The sequence below is a fragment of the Haliotis cracherodii genome, unplaced genomic scaffold (genome assembly GCF_022045235.1).
Source record: "Haliotis cracherodii isolate W230 unplaced genomic scaffold, xgHalCrac1.p SCAF_11, whole genome shotgun sequence".
Taxonomy (NCBI): Eukaryota; Metazoa; Mollusca; class Gastropoda; order Lepetellida; family Haliotidae; genus Haliotis; species Haliotis cracherodii.
This window is the reverse complement of record NW_027266266.1, coordinates 44,713,379-44,739,020: the sequence shown is the minus strand read 5'-3', so window position 1 is coordinate 44,739,020 and position 25,642 is coordinate 44,713,379. Positions and strand designations below refer to the sequence as shown.

The 25,642-nt window shown below is 40.5% G+C and overlaps 1 pseudogene; it reads left to right on the top strand.

Moving 5' to 3' along the window:
* The first annotated feature begins 14 nt into the window (after positions 1-14).
* Positions 15-18,207, top strand: LOC139455128 (uncharacterized; annotated as a pseudogene).
* The last annotated feature ends 7,435 nt before the right edge of the window (positions 18,208-25,642 follow it).

Genomic DNA, 25,642 nt, shown 5'->3' with positions numbered 1-25,642 from the left:
TACTTTTCAATTGTATGAGACTGCACACCCCATATGAATTATACAATACAGCTTGTCCTTAAAACGAAAATATCTACTGCGCGTGAACGGACAAGGCGAAGGTCGAGTTCTGTCTGTGTACATGTACATAGAGACGCCTTCTGTACAAGCTCTCTCTTCTGTCATTCCTCGTACGGTAAGTACGTTAATCGATCTATTTGTGATAGATTATGTTTGTTTAGGGATTAAACAATGCTTGTAATGTATCAATGGATTCTGTAATGTGCTGGAATAGTGAATTTTTAGGTTGATGTAAATCTCGAGTTACTTCCTGGTTGTTATCAGCACCTGAATGATATAGGTTCCCTTGGACCCCGTCAAAATTAAAAAATCTATCTTCGTGTTGTCAGAAACATCGACACGAGAATGCCATGCGACTTTTTTTCGCTTTTCATAAATTGCCTTTGAAATAGAAATAAAATAAATTTGTCATGTGTTAGATTTTCTGTTTGACCAGTACTTTAATAACTTGTTTAAAATATCTGGTTACATCCCGGTTCCTATCAATATCTGAATGGTACAGGTCACACTGGTTCCCGTCAAAGATTGTTTGATACATGGAAATTTAATTTCAGTATATATCATGATCATTATGTCTTTTCCCAGACAAATATGTCGGATCTTGTCTCAGTGGCTGCGATCAAGGATCTTCTGACAGAGTGTCCAATATGTACAGAACACTTTGATGACGCAACACGAATTCCCCGTCGTATGCCATGTTGTGTACAGTCCATATGTCAGCCCTGTCTGGAAACCTACACTGGAGGTGCTGCAACCCTATCCTGCCCCATGTGTCGACGCGGACATAATCTGCCTGGTGGGGTGAAATCTCTGCCCAAAGAGACAGTCATCCTGAAGACTCTGGACTACCTCAAGATCCAGAAAGGTCTCCATCTTCCATGTACAGATTGCCCTGACAAGGAAACAGCTGTAGCCCAGTGTGACAACTGTGGAACATTTTTATGTTCCCTTTGTTTAAGTGCTCATAAACGGAATACGGTATCAAAGACCCACATTATAAATACCTTTGATGAGATGAAGGGCCGACCTGTACAGAGTTTCCGTCGTCTACATCAGTGTAGTCAGCACCAACAGCCTCTACAGTTCTACTGCCTCACTTGTGACAAGGTCGTCTGTGTGTCCTGCACTGTAGTAGATCATGATAAAGGGAAGGGGCACAACGTTGTGTCTGTGGATGAAGCACACCAAGAATGTTCAAAATCCTCAGATGACATTTTTGTCAAGATGAAGGAGACGTCAGAGAGATTGGGAAAAGCAGAAGCAGAATTAATGGAGATGATAGAAAATATCGAAATGTCAAAGAGGGTAGCAATAGATGATATCAACAAATCCTTTGACAACCTGATCAGTGAACTGAAGCAACGAAGAACAGTTCTCCTATCGGATGTTGAAAGAAAATCTGCTCAGAATCTTAAGCTGACAAAGGAGGCCTTGGAGTCAACAAGAGATTTGCAGACTAGAGTTAAATCTTCCACTGATTACACAAGACAAATGAGAAGTAAAGCTGACAAGATAGAGGACCTGCAAATGATGGGGTCATCAACTACCTCCTTGCGAGGCATGTTGGGGGAGACGCTACAGAAGGTGCCCTTTGTCAGGACTGGCGTCAACTATGTCCAAGCAAATATAAAAAATCTTCGGGATAATATCAAGACAGCAGGAATGGTCAGATCAGTCACATTCTCCCCAACAGAGAGGCCTAAACGCATGCCAGATACTGCAGTGTGTAACGCCTTAATTCTGGAACCTGCAGAGGTCCCTTCAGGTAGGTAGTAGAAAATTAGAACATATCTTATGTCTTACTACCCAAATGTTGCCAGTTAGTGCATCTAGCCTTTGTAGTAAGAAAAACGTAATGTGATTGGTTCAATCACATTGGATTTTGCATACTAACTGGTGCCCCAGTTATCTGAGATGTTGCAACTTGTTACACAGTACATGCACGTGGGTATGTGTGTTTGCTTGATCTAGTCCGGGCCACTGACAATTGTATAGTACTGGCTCCCTCAGATACGGTGCCACAGTTGAACATGAATATCCCACTCACACACAGCATACTGACTTCGAGCCGACCACTGTTTCCGACCTCTTTAATGTCGAGCGCAAGTCTAGGTAACAGCAAGTACAATCCTGTGTAAACTCCGTCCCCTTTACGCTACGACACCATTCTCCCGCAATCCACTTTATGGTGACGTCACATAGTCTCACCCCGATATTGGTTACGTCATCACTATACTATTCCTAGCATTTCGCTGCTCTTGGTATCTTCGCTATCATCTGTATCCATCACATTTCGATTACATTTCCCTACCTTGCCTCATGTCAATTTCCAACTGTCACTGTCCATTTCCGTATATGGTTTATACTATAACAATGAATGTTTCTTTTCTTGAACAGAGTATTTCTGGGCTCAATTAGTATATGCTATATTTTACATTTTATTTAAATCACCAAATTCATAGGCTCCTCCTTATCAGTGGGATATTTATTAATGTCACTATTGCTGCTCGCAAGACTAGTCGTCCATCGCCGCTGCTGCTGGCAACTCAAGTAGCCCATTTAACTACCTTTGCTTAACTACCCACAAGTCCTGTCTCACCTAGGACTTGAACTAAACATATTCTTCTCTTGTTTTTTCCGCCTGTCTGGGCAACATGTCCTTTCAGACACGTTCGGGGAGGGTGTGTTTCAATAATCCAGCAATATCACGGCGAGGCACACCAGAAATTGGCTTCCCACATTGTACCCACGTGGGGATTAATATGGAGAATTAACTCTTTAACTACGAGGCCACCACACCGTCCCTCTTGTTGAAGAGTATACGTAGGCTTGTTGCACCAGACAGGAACCTTTACTGATGCAGCTGGAATCGAACCCGGGTCTTCGGCGTGACGAGCGAACGCTTTAAGCACTAAGATACCGCCCCTATACATTTTGTAGAAATGACATGTTCTATGCCTTGTTTCAGTGGTGGAGCTGGACAGGAGGATGCCAGACCAGGAGATAACATGTGAGTTGTACCCCATGAGTGTTCCGTATCATTAATGATACTTTATTCATTAAAGTTTCTGTGGCGGGCACGGGTGGCCCAGTCGTCTAAGGCGCCGCGATTCTCTGTGAAGAGTTGCGTCCCCTGGACACGCCAAAAACGTATGATTGTTGGTTCCAATCCCGGTTCAACCCGATTATGTTTCTAGGTTTGTCAGCATATGTTTGTAGGTTTGTTACGTCCCTTTGGAGAACACACCAACTTCCTGTAGTCTCCGAGAATATGCTTTAAATATCAAAATCAAGGCAACCTGGCAACCTCGAAAGGACATTTGGTAATGTGTGAACACTCTGTGGATACGTTATGAACAAAACATGAAGGATCTAGCAACATACAGAGCTAGAATCGGAACCTTTTGTCATCCACACTGGACCCGCCAAGTCAGCCACGTTGACAGGTACACGCCATACACATGTCATGATAACTCAGATATGCTGTATCGCATTATTATATGCACTTTGCTGCTGACCTTTCGTTGTCCGCATTACTGATCAGTAATCAATATGTATTTTTGAATCTGATGTTTGATCACTTCACGGCGAAAGAAACTACATTCTTTTGTGTCTCATGTGACGTCACCAACCCGAGTTGTGACCTAGTTTTGTCACCGAATCTTGCCTCACCTGCACGTGAAAAGTGTTTCCTTGGGGGCGACGCGATTCCCGTGGGAGTCATAACACAGCTCCTACTGTGCTCTAACGATATAGAGACAAATCCAGGCCCAATAACTCTCCAAGAAGTACAGGAGAAAATACTGGCAGAAATAGGGAGCATGAACTCTGAGATACGAAACGTCAAAGCAGATTTAAGCATACAAATTTAAGAACTAAAGAACGACATCCACACTATCACTTCTAAATGTGAAAAACTGGAGGAATCTGTTACAGAATTACATCGTGATCTAAACACTATGAAACAGAACCATGATATAATGTATGATGACATTGATGCACTTTCAGGAAAGGTGGATACTGTGTTTGATCAGATGTAAAAAATTGATAAAGAACTAGATAGACTTGAGTCCTATAGCAGACGTGATAATATCATCATCCACGGAATACCGGAAGCTGCAGGCGATGACAAATCAATGGCATGTAAAGATACTGTGTTATCTGTCCTCAATGAACATGCTAAATTCAAAACGTGGCAACCATTGGACATAATACGTGCGCACAGACTTGGCGTTAAACGTGTAAATGCAAATCGCCCTCGCCCAATGATTGCTAAGCTACATTCGTCTGACGACAAAGTTCGTACATTGAAAGCGAGACCCACATTCAAGGAAGGGGGACTTGGAATTTCTAGTGACCTAACGTCACGTCAACGTCAACAGCTTCAGGCACTTAAGGGAACCAACACTTTCGGGTATTTCAAAGACGGTCGTTTTGTAACAAAACCCCGCACCATGGAAACATCATCAACAACGTTTAGCACTTCAAACACGACACGAGAAAGCCGATCTTTTCATAGAAGAACAGATGGAACAACACTGTCACATGCTTCTATCAGCTAGGATATCGGCCGAGGCCCGGATAGTTTTTCACAAGATACTAACACTATCAACACCGGTATTACGTTAAACGCTGATTGTCCAAGCGAAACATTCACCTTTCTAAGTTGGAATATTAATGGACTTCGGAACAAAATTGATGATGCTGATTTTATATCATACTTACAACAATTTAAAATAGCATGTCCTGTGGAAACTTTTGTCGACTGTAGTTTTGATAATAACTGGTTAGTTGGTTATGATATCTATTATAGTCCAGCAATAAAATTATCTGACTACGGAAGGCTGTCAGGTGGTATTTGTGTATGTGTCCATCAATCCGTCAGTAAATTTTGTAAGTTAATTAAATCAGATGTAGATAATCTCCTGTGCTTGAACATATCAAAAGTGTTACTTACAATTGACAAGAACGTAAACTTGCTATGTACATACATACCACCAGCTGGCTCGCCGTATTATAACCATGTGGTCTCAAATTGCAGTATCGATCATCTTGAAGAGTTTATGTTAGATAATCAGTCGCAGCTTAAAGATTCTATCAGTGTAGTCTGTGGAGATATGAATGCTCGTACTGGTCAACAAAACGATCCTCTAGTCGATATACCAAACGATTTTGTTCATAGTAACTGTTTCCATTCCCAGAAGATGAAAACGTATGTGTTGGAGATCGGAAATCCCATGACACCGTTATTAATAAATTTGGGCAGATACTGCTAGATATGTTGTATACACTTCAGTTGTTCATTGTTAATGGGAGAGTGTATGGGGATACCCTTAGAGAATTTACCTATTGTGGAAACCAAGGTGCGAGCGTTAATGATTATTTTATATGTTCCCCCGATTTCGTCGATTATATTAAGATGTTGAATATTGGCGATCGTCTAGAATCTGATCATTTCCCTTTGGAATTGACTTGTAAGTTCCCTCATATGAATCAAAAACATACCAAACTAAAATATGAGGGTGTCACTAAAAGAAACTAATATGGAATGACGAACTTTCGAACAACTTTCTAAGCAAACTACAAGAAAGTATAACATATTTTAAACAGTTACTTCTAGGTAAACTTGATAACAATATTGAGGGGGCAATTGATGACTTTGTTGAAATTATCCTAACTTCAACAGCTTGTATGAGAAAAGAATTAAAACTGAACATGGATAAAACTAAAACTTTTAATACTGGATGTAGAATTGCAAGGCGTAACGCCCGCAAAGCACTGCGAAGATTTAGAACAACCCGTACTTGTCTTGACAGAAAAAAAAATATTGCGAAAGTAGGAATAAATATAAAAGTTGCTGTCGGAAATACAAATTCGATATGCGTAGACATAGACAAGACAAACTGAAAATGTCTATTAACGACCCTTCTGCGTTCTGGAAACAAGTACGATCTCTTAAGAATAGATCTTCTGCTACAGATGGCATAACAAAGTCGCAGTGACTTAGTCATTTTAAGAAGGTTTTTTCAAATGATGCAATTTTCACTATGGCAACTGATGATATGCAAAATTATTTTAGTGAATGCTACACGGACGTTGATGAAGTTCTGCTATATTCACCCATTGTTGAAAACGAAATATCAGATGCGATAAATCACCTCAAGAAGGGAAAAGCAGCTGGTCCTGATGATGTAGTTATCGAAATGTTGAAGTGTTCTAAGTTTAAAGTTATGCCTTTTCTTTGCAAATGTTTTAACAAGCTATTTGAAAATGGAGTTTTCCCAAGCAATTGGTCATGTTCTATAATAATCCCCCTGCATAAAAAAAGGAGACAGGAGTGACCCAGATAACTATAGAGGTATTTCATTAATGAGCATTTTAGGAAAAGTATTTACTACAATATCAAACAATAGAATTTAAAAATGGGCGACCCTGCGTGATAAGATTCCTGAATTTCAAGCTGGCTTCAGAAAAAGGTAATTCCACCGTAGATCATGTATTTACACTTTATGCACCTATTCAAAAAACCTTGTCACGGCGTAAGCATAAACTGTAAGAAGCATTTGTAGATTTTAAAAAGGTTTTTGATTCTGTCAATCGCTTTAAGCTATGGACATGTCTACGAAAAGCTGGTTTACGTGGGAAAATGTTTACTATTCTAAAATCAATGTGTTCTAGTGTGAGATCATGTGTTCGTTGTGGGGATAGTTTAACAGATTTCTTTGATTGTCCTTTGGGCCTAAGACAAGGCTGTATTTTGAGTCCGATCTTATTTTCATTTTTCATTAATGAATTATATTACGAAATAGCTGCCAGTGGTAAACATGGTATCCAAATGTTCCCAGATTGGATAGAAATATTAATGCTTCTTTTCGCAGATGATGTCATTCTAGTGTCAGATACTGTTGTTGGTCTTTAAAGGCAATTAAATATTTTAAGTATGTACACCAAAGAATGGACATTATCAGTAAACTTAGAAAAAACTAAAATTGTGATCTTCAGAAAAGGTGGTCCAATAGCGTCGAAAGAGAGATGGTCATTCGATGGTCAGTTAGTCAATATAGTAGATCACTACTCATATTTAGGAATCTGGTTCTCACACACAATGAATTGGAAAAAATGTGCCCTTGACTTGTCCTTGCGTGCAAAGAAAGCTTTAATAAGTGTAATGTCTATTTCTCATAAAGTGGGATCGATGTCACCTAATATCTTCTTCAAGCTTTTTGATACCCAGATACAACCAGTTTTATTGTATGGTTCTGAAGTATGGGGATTTCAACGTTATGACTGTTTAGAGAAGGTTCATTTATTAGCATGTAAAAAGTTTCTTTGTGTCGGATCTTCTACACCAAATTGCATGGTTTATGGTGAATGTGGTAGATACCCATTATATATTAATTCTCAGATCAGATGTTTAAAATACTGATTTAAAATTCTTCATATGCATGAACAACGTCTCCCCAAATAAGCTTATAACATGCTTCTACATTTAGATAACATGGGAAAGAATACTCGGACATCGCATAAAAGAAATCTTTTATTTTCGCATGGTTTTGGTTTTATATGGCTATGTCAGTCAGTTGGAAATGTAAATATGTTTCTTAATGAATTTCGGAATGGGTCTATAAATATGTTCTACCAAGAATGGCACTACACTTTAGAGCATAGTTCACGTTATGAATATTACAAAACTTTCAAGACTTTACTTCAACCAGAAATATACTTATCAGTACTCACTACGGAAAACTTAAGAAAACAGTTAATTAAATATCGACTTGGTTTGCTAGACCTATTTGTAAATGAAGGAAGAAAACTGTCCATTGAAAAAATGAAAAGAATTTGTCCATTGTGTAATCTAGAGATAGAAAATGAAATTCATTTTGTGTTTGTCTGTCCATTTTACAATGATCTCCGAAAGAAATATATAAAAGATTATTTAATAGCAATGTCACCGATAAACGCCTTTGCAGTTATGCTGACGACAAAGAACGAATCAAATATATTAAATCTTTCTCTTAATATTAAGCATGCATTAGCCAAAAGAAATGAATTAATCAAACAACGTGTATATCCCAATGTGTAACAAATATAATTGTATCTACATGCGTAACTCTTTCTTGTATATGGGCCGGTGGCCTTTTGTACAATAAACTTCTTTGACTTTGACTTTGACCCGTGCTCGTGGGTTTCACCGAAGTGGTAAACGTCTGAGACCTGCATCACTTCGGGCTTTCCTCCCACATTAAGCTGACACGCCGTGATATAACTGGAATACTGTTAAAAGCGGCGTTAAACCCAATTCACTCACTCACTAAAGTTTCTGCGTGACGTTTGTCAGTACATAACTCCAGTGCAATATTTTTAGCAGTAACTAGTTTGCGTTATTGAAATAATAAGGATCCAGACCTAAAATAAATTTATCCTTTGTCATAAGGTACCCAGGTACCCAGGTAAAGGTGTGACGCAGCGTGAAGAATTTGATTATAAATCATGATTTATGTTTTAGTGATTTGACTTTATTGTGAACCGGAAACAGTGAGAACTTATTCCTGTACACTACAATGGTATGTATATTTGTATCTATTATGAATGTTACTCTTAACACAGGCCCTATGCTAGAATGGGACTCAGGAACGGCTGGTGATGGTATAAGCGTTTCTGGACATGTAATTACCAACACCTCACCAGCCGTCACTCCTCCTGATACAGGATGTCGGATTGAAGAAATCAACTCATGTCTTGCATCCAGACCACTGATGGTCCGAAACTATCCCGGTCAGCTTTACATGTATCAAGTAAACCTGAGGTTCTCTTTAAAAGAAGTGATACCGGACAAGAAGACGGCACTGGAGATAGCTCTGACCGCCTCCCCTGTAGATGCTGGCTGGAGTCAAGTCACTGGACTGAGTGTACGTGTTGTTACATGCTCAAAGCACAAGCAGCAGCTGTGTCTCCGGATTTGTTTCTACAATACCCTCCTCACTCATCGCCCTCTCATTCAAAACAGAGTTGGACAATCCTATGACCTACAACTGGGTTTCTTGTTAGATGGCGCCAATAACAAAATCCAAGTTCTTAATGCTACTGATAACACAGTGTACACCACCGTCACAGATGTTGCCTTTGACAGACCCATGTGGGTCATGATGTATGCTTGTCGTCCTTCAACCTTAGAGGCAAGAGTGGAACTGGTATCAGGCCACAACATCACAGGATCCTTCACCGACTACAATCGGTAGAATAGTCTCCAGCGTCAGCAATACACTCTGCATGTACAACACAGAGTCCAATGTCTGGAACCAGGTCATACGTATACGAAGTTTGAAGTTTTCAGGGTAGTCAAACATGATTGAAGTATGAAACAGATGTTGCATGCACTGTAATGGCGATTGTTTTGTAAATTTTAAAACCTGTCATACAAGAACGAAACGAAATATTAACTATGAATGAATACAAACACATGTCAAGAATGGTTAAATGTGATTCTTAACATATTACAGGTCTGTGGCTGTTGTTTAGACAATATCATTTACAAAGGTTATAACAGAAAGGTACAGTATGGATTTGGTACTATTTTATAAATGAATGTTTTCATGCTAACACTGAATACGTTTGAGGTCCCTGTGTGATTAGAGCAAGCATGCATTGATCTTGGTCATTCGAAGATTTACAGGCTTTGTGAAGCGATGCAGCCGAGAATAATACACTGTTAGTCCTACTATCAACATGTATCTTTTTAAACACGTATGTAAATTCTCATTTCCCTACGAGTGATCAACACATTATGTTTTTGTGTAAGTTGCATCAATATCTCTTAAGATGTAACAATGTAACGTTAATATACGTACATATACAGGTGTAGAACAGTACTATACCTGCAAACAGACATGGGTATTTATACCAAAGTTCCTACTGTAGATAGCTCTTTGTGGGATTCACCAAAGTAAAAAAGCATGCTGCTTTGTGAACTGTTGCAATGGTTAAACAAAGGGAGATCACCCGCGACTTACTGCTGTCAATGGTTGACTTACAGACAATTGTGTTTTCAATGGAATATAACAATGATTTTGTACCTGCTATTCACATCGTGTGTGTATTTAGCTGACATACTTTTTGTGAATAATTTAAAATGGTACATGACTTGATGGAGTTTCAAATATAATTTCATCTGTGTGATTAAATAGATTTCAGGTTTTATAATCTTTTCACTTTGCCTATGACTATATAGCCATGTGCCAACTGTTTGGAATACCTTTTTGATTTACGTTTGAAATGACATAAATGGTATTGTTGCCGCTTGGTATCTTGGCTTTTTCACTATTTGGAATATATGCTTTGTTGTTTTGATAACATAGTGATATCAGTCAATGTGCCCTCGCGTATTAAAAGTTTATTCTGTCGATTCCTGAATCAATATGTTTTGCGTCAGAACTTTTATTGAAACCCCAAAGGGACCTTTTAACACGGAGAAACACTATTTTGATCTTGTCGTAATTTCTAGAAATGTTTTATTCTACCCCCCATGACTCAACACTGTTAGTATCGAGTCTGGGGCGGACAATCCAGTGATTGACATCGTGAGCATCGATCCACGCAATTGGGATACGACGGCATTCCTCAAGCATTCTCATAGTTGTGAGAACTATTATGGAAATGCAAAAGGAATACACTTACCAAAGGAAAAAACTCGTAATTTCGAGAAATGTTTATACTTCCCACAATGATTTAGCACGACCAGTATCCAAAGGCTGGAATATAGATACTCAGTATGTGATTAAGTTCCGCATGTTTACGTCTCCTATATGTCCAGTCTGTTTCACTATAAGGACATTGAAGCAGCAAGTTCATATTGTATACTAACGTGATTTGTTTCATTTCTCATCCCTACTTACGTTCAATGGTGTTATGTAATTTCAAATATAATATAGAATTAGCATGTCGAGAGATTGTTTGCTGATTCTTGTGTCCGTGATGTTCTCTCTATAATTGTTATATCATTCCGCTCGTCTCAATATATCAGATATATAAACAGATTTGATCACATCAACATTTCGAAAGAGGAATTGGATGACGTTTCTACAAATACCATCTCATAATTTAGTTATAGTTTTATTAACATTATGATTTCATTGACGACATTCATTTTGGCAGAATTGAATGATTGATTAAATCTTTTGATTTGATTTAGCTTGTTTACTTTTTATTCACTCACTTTATGGTGACGGACATGAGCATACACTCACTTATAGTGACCGCCAAATTATAAAAAGCAAGAAATGTGTAAATGTGGTAAATCTGTAAATTCTCTACTCTCGACCACAAGGGGGACACCAGAAATGGGCTTCACACATTTTACCCATGTCAGGAATCGAACCCGGGTCTTCAGCCTGACGAGCGAACGCTTTAAGCACTAGGCTACCCGACCGCCCAGTTCACATTATAAGATCAAGGTCGTATATATGTACGTACTTAGGCTTTGAAATTATTTTCAATAAACCATATTTGGTAGTATGCTGGATAGGCATAATTGATTCTCTGAACACAATCCATGTTCCGGAATCTGGTATATTCAGGGAAATAAGTATCACAAGCATCGATAGGATACACTGTCGTTGAAAGATAAGTTACATTCAATAAGTCCATGCAGCAGGCTATGGCACAAATTCAGTTTATTCGGCTTAGGATGGAATTGGAGGCATTCGTGTTGAGATGATGTTTTCCAAGTGCATGCTTGATCATGGGGAATATAGGACACGTATGAATGAAAGTGAAGTTGATCTGGAAAATTGTCAGATACGAAAATGTTTTGTCATGACGATGTCACCAACATGTCAAAGTAAGAACGCCCCTCGTGTGCTACTATCTGTACGTTAGCATTCACACAGCGCACTCGTGGGTTACTGTCTGTAGAGTAGCATTCACACAGCCCCCTTGTGGGTTACTATCTGTAGTGTAGCATTCACACAGCCCCCTCGTGGGTTACTCTCTCTAGGGTAACATTCAAACAGCCCCCTCGTGGGTTACTATCTGTAGGTTAGCATTCACACAGCCCACTCGTGGGTTACTATCTGTAGAGTAGAATTCACACTGACCCCTCGTGGATTATTATCTGTAGAGCAGCATTCACACAACCCCCTTGTGGGTTACTATCTGTAGTGTAACATTCACACAGCCCCCTCGTGGATTATTATCTGTAGAGTAGCATTTACACAGCCCCCTTGTGGGTTACTGTCTGTAGTGTAGCATTCACACAGCTCCCTTGTGGATTACTATCTGTAGTGTAGCATTCACATAGCCGCCTCGTGGGTTACTATCTGTAATGAAGCATTCACAGAGACCCCTCGTGGGCTACTATCTGTAGGGTAGCATACGCACAGTCCCCTCGTGGGTTACTATCTGTAGGTTAGCATCAACACTGATCCTAGTTGGCTACTAACTATAGGGTAGCATACACACAGCCCCTCGTGGGTTACTATATGTAGAGTAGCATTCACACAGCCCCCTCGTGGGTTACTATCTGTAGTGTAGCATTCACACAGCCCCCGTGTGGGTTACTCTCTGTAGGGTAGGATATACACAACCCCCTCGTGGGTTACTCTATGTAGGGTAGCATACACACAACCCCCTCGTGGGTTACTCTCTGTAGGGTAGCATACACACAACCCCCTCGTGGGTTACTCTCTGTAGTGTAGCATACACACAACCCCCTCGTGGGTTACTCTCTGTAGTGTAGCATTCACACAGCCCCCGTGTGGGTTACTCTCTGTAGTGTAGCATACACACAACCCCCTCGTGGGTTACTCTCTGTAGTGTAGCATACACACAACCCCCTCGTGGGTTACTATCTGTAGTGTAGCATTCACACAGCCCCCGTGTGGGTTACTCTCTGTAGGGTAGCATATACACAACCCCCTCGTTGGTTACTCTCTGTAGGGTAGCATACACACAACCCCCTCGTGGGTTACTCTCTGTAGTGTAGCATACACACAACCCCCTCGTGGGTTACTCTCTGTAGTGTAGCATACACACAACCCCCTCGTGGGTTACTATCTGTAGGGTAGCATACACACAGCCCCCTCCTGGGTTACTATCTGTAGTGTAGCATTCACACAGCCCCCTCGCAGGCTACTATCTGGAGGTTAGCATTCACACGGCCCACTCGTGGGTTACTCTCTGTAGAGTAGAATTCACACAACCCCCTCGTGGAGTATTATCTGTAGAGTAGCATTCACACAACCCCCTTGTGGGTTACTATCTGTAGTGTAGCATTCACACAGACCCCTCATGGGCTACGATCTGTAGGGTAGCATACGCACAGTCCCCTCGTGGGTTACTATCTGTAGGTTAGCATCAACACTGATCCTAGTTGGCTACTAACTGTAGGGTAGCATACACACAACCCCCTCGTGGGTTACTCTCTGTAGTGTAGCATACACATAACCCTTTCGTGGGTTACTCTCTGTAGTGTAGCATACACACAGCCCCCTTGTGGGTTACTCTCTGTAGTGGGGCGGTCGGGTAGCCTAGTGGTTAAAGCGTTAGCTCGTCATGCCGAAGACCCGGGTTCGATTCCCGACATGGGTACAAAGTGTGAAGCCCATTTCTGGTGTCCCCCGCCGTGATATTGCTGGAATATTGCTAAAAGCGGCGTAAAACCATACTCACTCACTCACTACTCTCTGTAGTGTAGCATACACACAGTCACCTCCTGGGTTACTATCTGTAGTGTAGCATTCACATGAAACAGATGTCATATCAATGTATATTCCAACATAAGACTGAAACAATATCTGCACCACCATTACAATAAAGAGGATTATCGTCACATGGAACATATTCAATATTAATATAATGATTCTTATGTACACACTTACCAACTAATTGACAGAAGAAAAGCTATACAAATATAGATACATACAGTAAGTGACAGTAAGCACAATCATGGCGGCCTGTTGATGGCTGACACAACAAAATACAAACAAAATAAAAAAAACCAGCTGAAGTTGAAGGGACCTACGTCAATACTTCGAGTTATCCGAGGTTCGACACAACCGATTATAATGGATAAAGAACGAATTCAGAGATCAAGCTTTTACTTCGAGACCAGAGTTAGTTCGACACAACGGTGTTTTAACTGCATTTCATTGTAAAATGAATGGAAGTTTGTGTTGCAAACTGATTTGTTGATAAACTTTGCATATTGACTGTTCACTGTTTAACGAGACATCCATTAAGACGTCAAAGAGATATGGCAATGATGAGTTCAGGGACACAGTACATTCCTTACTTTCGTGTTTTATATAGAAGGCACTAACAGCCCAGTCATCGACGGCGCTGAACGTAGCCGTGCAGAATTGCGTCTCTTGGGTTTGTTAGGATCCGAAGATAACCATCGCTTGTGCGGAATTACAATAAACAAACTGTTCACCATAACATGTAAACACCAGAAATTACGGGAGAAATCGTAATTCGAGAATTCGCCAATTACAAATAATTACCAGAAACCGAGAAAAAACAATGAAAATACGTGAAAATAGCAAAAAGTACCCTATATTTCCAATAAAACTTTGTTTTAAAGGGACGATATGTACGATATTAACCCTTAATGTAAAAAACCCCTAATTGTTACATTGAGGGTTGCGGGTTGTTTCTCTTAATGTAATATTTTTTATATCAATAGTTAACACGTAAACCTTAATGTATCATTTCTTACATTAAGACTAATTTTACATTAAGGGTTGAAACACACGTCCCACCTGCACGAACGCTATCGAACCAATACATGCAAAACATTTTGTATGCTCAATGCCTACAATGATAACATTTTGAATTGGCGGTTCAAGAAGAGGTGACAATGGTTTATATGTTTATATACAAGGTTTGTGATGTTCTTGGTATAACCTTAACCCCTCCCCCTCCGACACCTTTTTTTAACTCCTGATTCCGTCCCTGGCCGTGACACTGCCAACATGAGTTCATTTTCACCTTTCTGAAACAGCAGCACGTCTGCCCGTCTGTAAGAAGCGATATTGTGGCCCCTTGATACCTACACGACGTGCTCAACTTACATTCACTGTTTACAGATGACCTACCTTTCTATTGTATGAGACTTAACACCCCATATGAATTACACATCACAGGTTGTCCTTAAAACGAAAGTAGCTACTGCGCGTGTACGGAAAAGGGCGTTGTTCGAGTCCTGTCTGTGTACATGCACATAGAGACGCCTCCTGTACAAGCTCTCTCTTCTGTCATTTCTCGTACGGTATGTATTTTGTTATGTGCTGGAATAGTGAGTTAGATTGATGTGAATCCTGAGTTACTTCCTGGTTGTCATCAACACCTGAATGATATAGGCCTCCCTGGACCCCCGTCAAAGTTTAATACTCTATCTTCGTGTTGTCAGAAACATCGACACGAGAATGCCATGCGACCTTATGTCGCTTTTCATAAATTGCCTTTGAATTAGAAATAATATAGATTTCAAATTTAGATTTTCTGTTTGACCAGTAGTTTAATAACGTGTTTTAAATATCTAGTTATTTTCTGGTTTCTATCCACATATGAATGGTACAGGTCGCCCTGTGTTCCGTCAAACGATTGTTTGATACATGCATTACAGTTCATTTATCATGATCATGATCATTATGTCTTTTCCCAGACAAATATGTCGGATCTTGTCTCAGTGGCTGCGATCAAGGATCTTCTGACAGAGTGTCCAATATGTATAGAACACTTTGATGACGCAACACGAATTCCCCGTCGTATGCCATGTTGTGTACAGTCCATATGTCAGCCCTGTCTGGAAACCTACACTGCAGGTGCTGCAACCCTATCCTGCCCCATGTGTCGATGCCGACATAAACTGCCTGGTGGAGTGAAATCTCTGCCCAAAGAGACAGTCATCCTGAAGACTCTGGACTACCTCAAGATTCAGAAAGGCCTCCATCTTCCATGCACAGATTGTCCTGACAAGGAAACAGCTGTAGCCCAGTGTGACAACTGTGGGGTATTTCTCTGTTCACTCTGCTTGAATGCCCACAGAAGGAATATGGTGACAAAAGCCCACACTATAAATACCTTTGATGAAATGAAGGGACGACCTGTACAGAGTTCCCGTCGTGTACAACAATGTAGACAGCACCAACAACCTCTACAGTTCTACTGCCGCAAATGTGACAAGGTCGTCTGTGTGTCTTGCACTGTAGTAGATCACGATAAAGGGAAGGGGCACAACGTTGTGTCTGTGGATGAAGCCCACCAAGAACGGTCAAAATCCTCAGATGACCTCTTTGTCAAGATAAAAGAGAAGTCAGACAGACTGAGCAAAGCAGAAGCAGAATTAATGCTGAAGATCGAGAACATGGAAATGTCAAAGAGGGTAGCAATAGATGATATCAACAAAACCTTTGACAACCTCAGCAATGACCTGAAGCAGCGAAGAACAGTTCTCCTATCGGATGTTGAAAGACAATCTGCTCAGAATCTTAAGCTGACAAAGGAGGCCTTAGAGTCAACAAGAGGTTTGCAGACCAAAGTTAAATCTTCCACTGATTATACAAGACAAATGAGAAGTAAAGCTGACAAGATAGAGGACCTACAAGTGATGGGCTCATCAACTCCCTCCTTGCGAGCCATGTTGGAAGAGACCCTACATAAGGTGCCCTTTGTCAGGACTGGTGTCAACTTTGTTCAAGCAAATATAAAACATATTCGGGATAATATCAAGACAGCAGGAATGGTCAGATCAGTCACGTTCTCCCCAAGAGAGAGGCCGAATAAGGTGCCAGATACTGCAGTATACAACGCCACCACACTGGAACCTGCAGACTTCCCTAATTGTAGGTAGTAGAAAATTAGAACATTATTTCGTGGTATTCACCAAATGTTGCTAGTAAATGCATCTAGCCTTTGTGGTATGAAAAACGTAATGTGATTTGTTCAATCATATTGGAATTTCACACTAGCTGGTGCCCCAGTTATCTTAGATTTTGCAACTTGTAACTAAGCACTCATTTGACGATGTGCATGCACAATGTCGAGCGCAAGTCTGGGAAACAGCAAGTACAATCCTGTGTATACTCCTTCCCCTTCTTTACACTATGACATCCACAATCCACTTGATGGTGACGTCACATCGTCTAACCCCGATACTGGTTACGTCATCACTATACTTTCTTCTTGCATATCCATCACATTTCAATTATATTTCCCTTCCCTGCCTCATGTCAATCTTCAACTGTTACTGTCCATTTCTGTGTATTTATTATATTAAAACAATGAATGTTTCTTTTCTTGAACAGTGTACTTGTGGGCTCTCTTAGCATATGCTATTTTCTACAGTTTATTGAAATCACCAGATTTATAGGCTCCTGCTTTTCAGGGGGATATTTATTATTATCACAATTGCTGCTCGCGAGACTAGTCGTCCATCGCTTCTGCTGGTTCTGGCAACTCCAATAGCCCATTTATCTACCTTTGCTTTACTACCCACAAGTCCTGCCTCACCGAGGCCTTTAACCAAACATATTCTGCACTTATTTCTTCGGCCTGCCTCGGCAACTTGTTGTTCTTCCAGACCAGTTTATAAACATATCTGGACATGCAATCACCAACACCCTACCAGCCGTCACTCCTCCTGATACAGGATGTCGGGTTCAGAGAATCAACTCATGTCTGGCATCCAGACCTCTGATGGTCCGAAACAATCCCGGTCAGCTTAACATGTATCAAGTAAACCTTAGCTTCTCTTTAAAAGAAGTGATACCGGACAATAAGACGGTCCTGTAGATGATTGCTGGAGTCAAGTCACCGGACTGAGTGTACGGTTTGCTGCATGCCTAAAGCACAAGCAGCAGCTGTGTCTCCGTGTAGACTATAATAACACCCTCCTCACTGATCACCCTCTCATTCACAGTTGGACAATCCTGTGACCTACAACTGGGTTTCTTGTTGGATGGAGCCAATGACAAAATCCAAGTTCTTAATGCAACTGATAACACAGTGTACACCACCGTCACAGATGTTGCCCTTGACAGACCCATGTGGGTCAAGATGTATGCTTGTCGTCCTTCAACCTTAGAGTCAAGAGTGGAACTGCTATCAGGCTACAACATCACAGGATCCTTCACCGACTACAATCGGTAGAATAGTCTCCAGCGTCAGCAATACACTCTGCATGTAAAACACAGAGTCCAATGTCTGGAACCAGGTCATACGTATGCGAAGTTTGAAGTTTTCAGGGTAGTCAAACATGATTGAAGTATGAAACAGATGTTGCATGCACTGTAATGGCGATTGTTTTGCAGTTAATGTAAATCTCAAAACCTGTCGCACAAGAACGAAACGAAATATTAACTATGAATGAATACAACATGTCAAGAACGATTAAATGTGGCTGTTATTTTAGACCATATCAATTATCAAGGTTATAACAGAAAGGTACAGTTTGGATTAACTACTATTTTATTATTGAATGTATTCATGCTGGCAGTGAATACATTGTGCTCTCTATGTATAATCGTTGGCATGCATTGATCTTGGTCATTCGAAGATTGATGGGCTTTGTGAAACGATGTAGCCGAGAGTAATACACTTTATAGTCTACATATCAACAGATTTCTTTTTTAACATGTATTATGTAAATTCCCATTTCCCGAGTACCGATTGATCACAACATTACGTTTTTGTGTAAGTTGCATCAATATCTCTTCAGATGTAACGCAAATACATGTACATATATAGGTACGGAAGAGTACTATACCAGCAAACAGACATTGGTATTTACATCAACGTTTCTACTGGTGATAGCTCGTTGTGGGATTCATGAAACGATAATATGCTGCTTTGTAAACTGCTGCAATGGTTAAACTAAGGGAGATAAGCCATGAAATACTGCTGGCTAGATTGTATTAAAGGCAAGTGTGTTTACACTGGAATATAACAACGATTTTTCCATGCTATTCACAACGAGTGTGTATTTAGCTGACATATCTCATTCTATGAATGAATACACCACATGTCAAGAATGGTTAAATGTGATTCGTAATATATTACAGGTCAGTGGTTGTCATTCGAAGATTTGTGGGCTTTGTGAAACGATGTAGCTGAGAATAATACACTGTTAGTCAGAATATCAACAGGTATCTTGTTTAACGTGTAGTATATAAATTCTCATTTCCAGACTACCTGTAGATCACAAAATTACGTTATTGTGTTTCACCAACATATCTTTAGATGTAACAATGTAACGTTGATATATGTACATATACTGGTGTAGAACAGTACTATACCAGCAAACAGACATGGGTATTTACATCAACGTTCCAACTGTTGATAGCTCTTTGTGGGATTCACGATAACATGTTGCTTTGCAATGGTTAAACTAAGGGAGATCACCCGTGACCTACTGCTGTCCAGATTGAATTAAAGGCACTGGAATATAATTACGATTTTGGACATGCTATTCATAACGTGTGTGTATTTAGCTGACATACTTTTGTGAATATGTTAAATGGTGTATGTGTTTATTAAGTTTCAAATATATATATATTTATATCTTTTAAATATAGATTTATTTTTTTATAATCTGTTCTCTTTGCCTAAGATCGTCTGTCATGTGACAGCTGTAAGGAATACCTTATCTATTTCAGGTTGAAGTAGCATAAAAGGGATTATTGCCGCTTGGTATCTTGACCTTGTTTTTTTCACTATATGGAATATATGCTTTGATGTTTTGATAACATAGTGTTATCAGTCAACCTGCCCTGGTATGATAATAGTATATTCTGTAGATTCCTGAATCAATATGTTTTACATAAAAACTATAAAGGAAACCTCAAAAGAACACTCTTTTGATCTTGTCGTAATTTCTATAAATGTTTTATTCTACCCACCACGACTCAACACTGTTAGTATCGAGTTTGGACCAGACAATCCAGTGATAGACATCGTGAGCATCGATCCACGTAATTTGGATATGATGGCAAGCTTCAAGCATTGTTATAATTGTGAGAACTATCATGGAAATGCCAAAGAAATACACTTACCAAAGGAAAAAACTCGTAATTTCGAGAAATGTTTACACTTCCAACAATGATTTAGCACAACCAGTATCCAAAGGCTGGACTGTAGATACTCAGTATGTGATTAAGTTCAGCATGTTTACGTCTCCTATATGTCCAGTCTGTTTCACTATAAGGACATTGAAGCAGCAAATACATATTGTATTCTGACGTGATTTGTGGCATTTCTCATCCCCACTTACGTTCAATGGTGTTATATAATCAATATTTGTTGGACAGTCATTAATGATCTCCTGAACCAATCCATGTTCTGAATCTGCAATATTTTGGGACATTAGTATCACAAGTATCGACAGGATACACTGTCGTTGAAAGACTAGTTACATTGAAGAGTCTAGCGCGAGGGCTACGGCACTAGTTCAGTTTATTCGACTTTGAATATGAGATGTTGTTCTCCAAGTGCACGCACTGTCTTGGGCAACACAGGATACTTATGAATGAAACTGAAGTTGGTGTGGGTAATTGTATGTCAGATACGAAAATGTTTTGTCATGATGATTTTCCCAACATGTGTAAATAAGAAGCACCCCCTCCTGGGCTACTATCTGCAGGGAAGCATTCACACAACCCCCTCGTGGGTTACTATCAGCAGGGTAGCATTCACACAGCCCCCTCGTGGGTTACTATCTGTAGGGTTGCATTCACACAGCCGCCTTGTGGGTTTCTATCTGTAGGTTAGCATTCACACAGCCCCTCGTGGGTTACTATGTGTAGGGTAGCATTCACACAGCCCACTCGTGGGTTACTATGTCTAGGGTAGCATTCACACAGCCCCCTCGTGGGTTACTATATCTAGGGTAGCATTCACACAGCCCCTCGTGGGTTACTATGTGTAGGGTAGCATTCGCAAAGCCGTCTCCTGGGTTACTATGTGTAGGCAAACATTCACACAGCCACCTCGTGGGTTACTGTTAGTAGCGAAATATTCACACAGCCCCCTCGTGGGTTACTATCTGTAGTGTAGCATACACACAGCCCCCTCGTGGGCTACTATCTGTAGGGTAGCATTCGCATGAAACAGATGCCATATCCATGCATATTCCAACATAACACTGAAACAATATCTGCGCCACCATTACAATGTAGAGGATTATCGTCACATGGAACATATACAATATTTATAAAATGATTCTCATATACACAATTGCCACCTTATTGACATTTATACAAATATAGATATATACAGTAAGTGGCACTATCATGGCGGCCAGTATATAACTCACACAACAAAATACAGACGAATGGTTTCTCATGTTGTCTTGACATTACTGGGGTGCTTTCCAAAGCGAGGCTAACCGCAACTCACACACTGACACAATTATGATGCTCACTCAGTGATCATAAATACATGCCAGAATATTTGCATCATTTTCTTTCAAAGCTGACAAAAAACATATTCGGCGACGAAATTATCACTCTGAGGACCCGAGGATTCCAGGCAGAATGTATCCTAAAAATTCCTTGCAAAATGCGATAATGTTTTTGGGACAGGGTGAGCAATATGTAACGTGGCTGATTGTGTGCTATCGCACCTCCACTGAGTGGATCGTTGCTGGCCCAAATTTACTACCCGGGTACCCGCCCCCTATTACCCTACCCTACCGGGGTATCAACTCTAGGTCTCAGGAGATGTCGCAAAATGTCGGATTGGGAATTTTTAGCATAGCCCTGGCAAAACGTATTTCGATACATTTATTAAACAATCTGGTCATGCATACACTGTAGTTGACTTAAGTTATATCTTTATTCAACCATATAAAACATAAGAAGGAATGGGTGCATAGTCAGAAAGAAATGCGAATATTAATGACTTGTAGTGTAGCCATTGAGTTCCAGATAATTTTAATCATTAGACAATATATCACGTGACTAACCACGGGTTACCCGGGAACTACTCAGTACCCAAATGACCTGGGTACCCGAGTTACCCGTCCCAGCCCTAATCGTTGCTCATGCTGTCAACCAATAGAGTGCCTGACCCGGATACGATTATTTGCAGGCAACTTTACATTTGAATAGTGATGGCCGTGCATTGGCAGGAACCATGTCTGGGAGAGGGTGTTCAGCTGCGACGTCAACAAACACGACTACGTCTTAGCGTATAGAGTGATGCGGCATTTATAACAATGTCGGAGTTAAAACCCATATGACCACTAGATTTATTACTAGTTATTGGAATAAAAGCGACAAAACCCTTTCCACAGTCATTGATATAAATTGCCAATGCCAGAGAATAAATAACCAGTCTAGATTCCATTTGGCGTAAAGGGCAAACTAACTGTGAAAGTTGTGTGAATGGACCACTGGAAATCAGTGATGACACAAGGTGTTCCCGAAAAGAGTAAGCATGTCCTGCCCTACCGGAAGCACTCGCCATTCTCACAATTTGAATAAAATGGTAAGTATTTATTGCCTGATATCTCTCCCAGGAAATCTCCACCCAAAACAGTGTCCACTGGACGATTCCGACTATATCATAAACATGTGTTTATGAATCACGATCAATTAGTGACGATACCATTTGTTCGCGAAAAGGTGGGTGTATACTGTCCCACCGGTAGCACCCATCACAAACACATGCAAAGGCAAGTCTAGTGTTCTGCTGTTCACCTGTTCATCTAGTCATGTTGTTGTTTAAATCAATGCCCCGTCTCCGTATTTTCCTTTTACATTAAGACCTTTCTCGGATTTTATTACAAACACTATTGTGTCGAAGTTGAAGGGACCTACCTAAATACTTCGAGTTATCCGAGGTTCGACACAACCGAAAACGATGAATAAAGAACGTATTCACAGATCAAGATTCACCTCGAGACCAGCGTTAGTTCGACACAACGGTGTTTTAACTGTATTTCATTGTAAAATAAATGGAAGTTTGTGTTGCAAACTGATTTGTTGATAAACTTGGCGTATTTGGAATGGAAATCCTAATGACGCTTCACTGCCTACGAATGACAACTGTATTATTTTCCAAATTTAAGAGTTGCATTCGTCATGGCGTAGAATTATTATTAATTGATATTAGGAAATCTATTTATATTGTTCAATATTGACGCCATGTTTATATCTGTGTGAATTTACACATAAAGTGAAAATGACGAAAATGTTTTGTATTTACAATTACGATAAACAAGAGGGTGAAGGACATCGAGGCCTAGCGAGATAGACATCCATTAAGACGTCAAAGAGTAATGGCAATGATGAGTTCAGGGAAACAGTACATTCCTTAATTTTGTTACTAATATAGAAAGCACTGAAGGTCGTCTACGGCGCTGTACGTAGCTGTGCAGAATTGCATCTCTTAGGTTTGCTGGAATCCGAAGATAACCATCGCTTGTGTGGAACTACAATAAACAAACTGTTCACCATAACTAATGTAAACACCATAAAGTACAGAAGAATTTGTATTTAAGACTGTGAATTGGTTGATATTTAATTTGAAAAACGTGTTCAATACCAGTACAAATGAAAAAAATAAACTTGAAGAAATTAAAAGGGTTTTGAATTATGCTTTTCTTAAAATTCTCAGTATAGTTGGCTAAAGCACAAACCCAGTTGTATTTGTCAAAGTGTATTTCCCTGAGGCTGAACGGCAATGCCCACATGTATAATTTTGGGGATAAGGGTGGCAGTCTTTTTCCGACGAAATCAGGAGCAGGTGTTCACAAAAGTGCGACCGTCACAAATACATGCAAAGGCAAGTAAATTGTTCACCTTAAAAAACACGGGGACATTATTATGGTAAAAGTCAAGGGAATCGCATCGGACAAGCATTATAAACCCATACATTCACTAGCCATCGGCACAGGCAGTGATCACCCTTGCTTGCATTATCTACCAATACACGCGTGATACATGCATCACACATGCACCATCAGTACATGAACGTTCTATTCGCCCACACATTTACCATCCACTCAAATAAACACTCTCCACCCATAGAAGCAGCAAGGAAACGTAGACGTTATGACTATCATTGAAAGAGAAGTTACTTGAAATCGGTATGTTTCAGCGAACCCCTTGTAGGTTAGTCTTAAATTAGCTGAATACACTGTCAATGTTACATTTCGATACATATATAGATATCCTAGTTCAATGCAGCGATATGTCATATGTGTTGATGACCCAAACGTATATAAAATAAACCCTTCCTTTTCTGTATTTCTTAAATCGAATTCCTGTCGGTGAACGCCAAAAATATCAGCAAGCATATCCTGTGAACAGAATGTTCTGCTTGTTAAAAAACAGACGCATATATATGATGTTAAACTTATTTTGTTCATACACAGTGTTTCAGTCAATGTACGTAATAATATGTAAGGTTATGTGAATGTGCGGATTCCGTTCAGAAAAGACCCCCAGCAACTCATGCTTGTCGGATTGGTCGGGCTTTGTTAAATGGGACGCTCTTCATATCACTCACTGCTTTGTTTCGTTTATTGCAGTATGAAGCAAAAAGCAAACAGAGAGAGAGAGAGAGAGAGAGAGAGAGAGAGAGAGAGAGAGTGAGTGTGGTTTCATGCCGCTTTAGCAATACCCCAGCAATATCACGGCGAAGGACACCAGAAATGAGAGAGAGAGAGAGAGAGAGAGAGGGGGGGGGGGGGGGGGGAGGGAGGGAGAGAGAGAGTTAATTCAGCTATATCTATATATTATGGCCCATAGAGTGTGGACTGAGAGAGACTGTGAGACAAGAGGGGAGGAAGAGAGAGGGGGAGGAGAGAGAGAGAGAGAGAGAGAGAGAGAGAGAGAGAGAGAGAGAGGGGAGGAGAGAGAGAGAGAGGGTGAGGAAGAGAGAGGGGAGGAGGAAGAGAGAGAGAGAGGAGAGAGAGTGGGAGGAGGAGGAGAGAGAGAGACAGAGAGAGAGGGGGAGGAAGAGAGAGGGGAGAGAGAGAAGGGGAGGAAGAGAGAGGGGGTAGGAGAGAGAGAGAGAGAGAGAGAGAGAGAGGGGGGAGGAGAGAGAGAGAGAGAGGGGGAGGAAAAGAGAGGGGAGAGAGAAAGAGAGAGAGAGGGGGAGGAGGAGGAGAGAGAGACAGAGAGAGAGAGGGGGAGGAGGAGAGAGAGACAGAGAGAGAGAGGGGGAGGAAGAGAGAGGGGAGAGAGAGAGAGGGAGGAAGAGAGAGGGGGAGGAAGAGAGAGGGGGAGGAGAGAGAGAGGGGGAGGAAGAGAGAGAGAGAGAGAGAGAGAGAGAGGGGGAGGAGGAGAGAGAGAGGAAGAGAGAGAGAGAGAGAGAGAGAGAGACAGAGAGAGAGAGAGAGAGAGAGAGACTTTATATAGCTTTATCTATATATTATGGCACATAGAGTGTGACTGAGAGAGACTGTGTTTGATGTCATGATGACGCTATGTTTTGCCATGTTGGATGATGGACTAGTATGGACTAGTATGTAAAGCTTTTAATAAATTAGCCCTATCTTTGTGAGACATGTATAATGACGAAGGTTTCACTGACGCATAATTAGAATAAACTTGCTGAAACACTTTGACCTAACACGAAA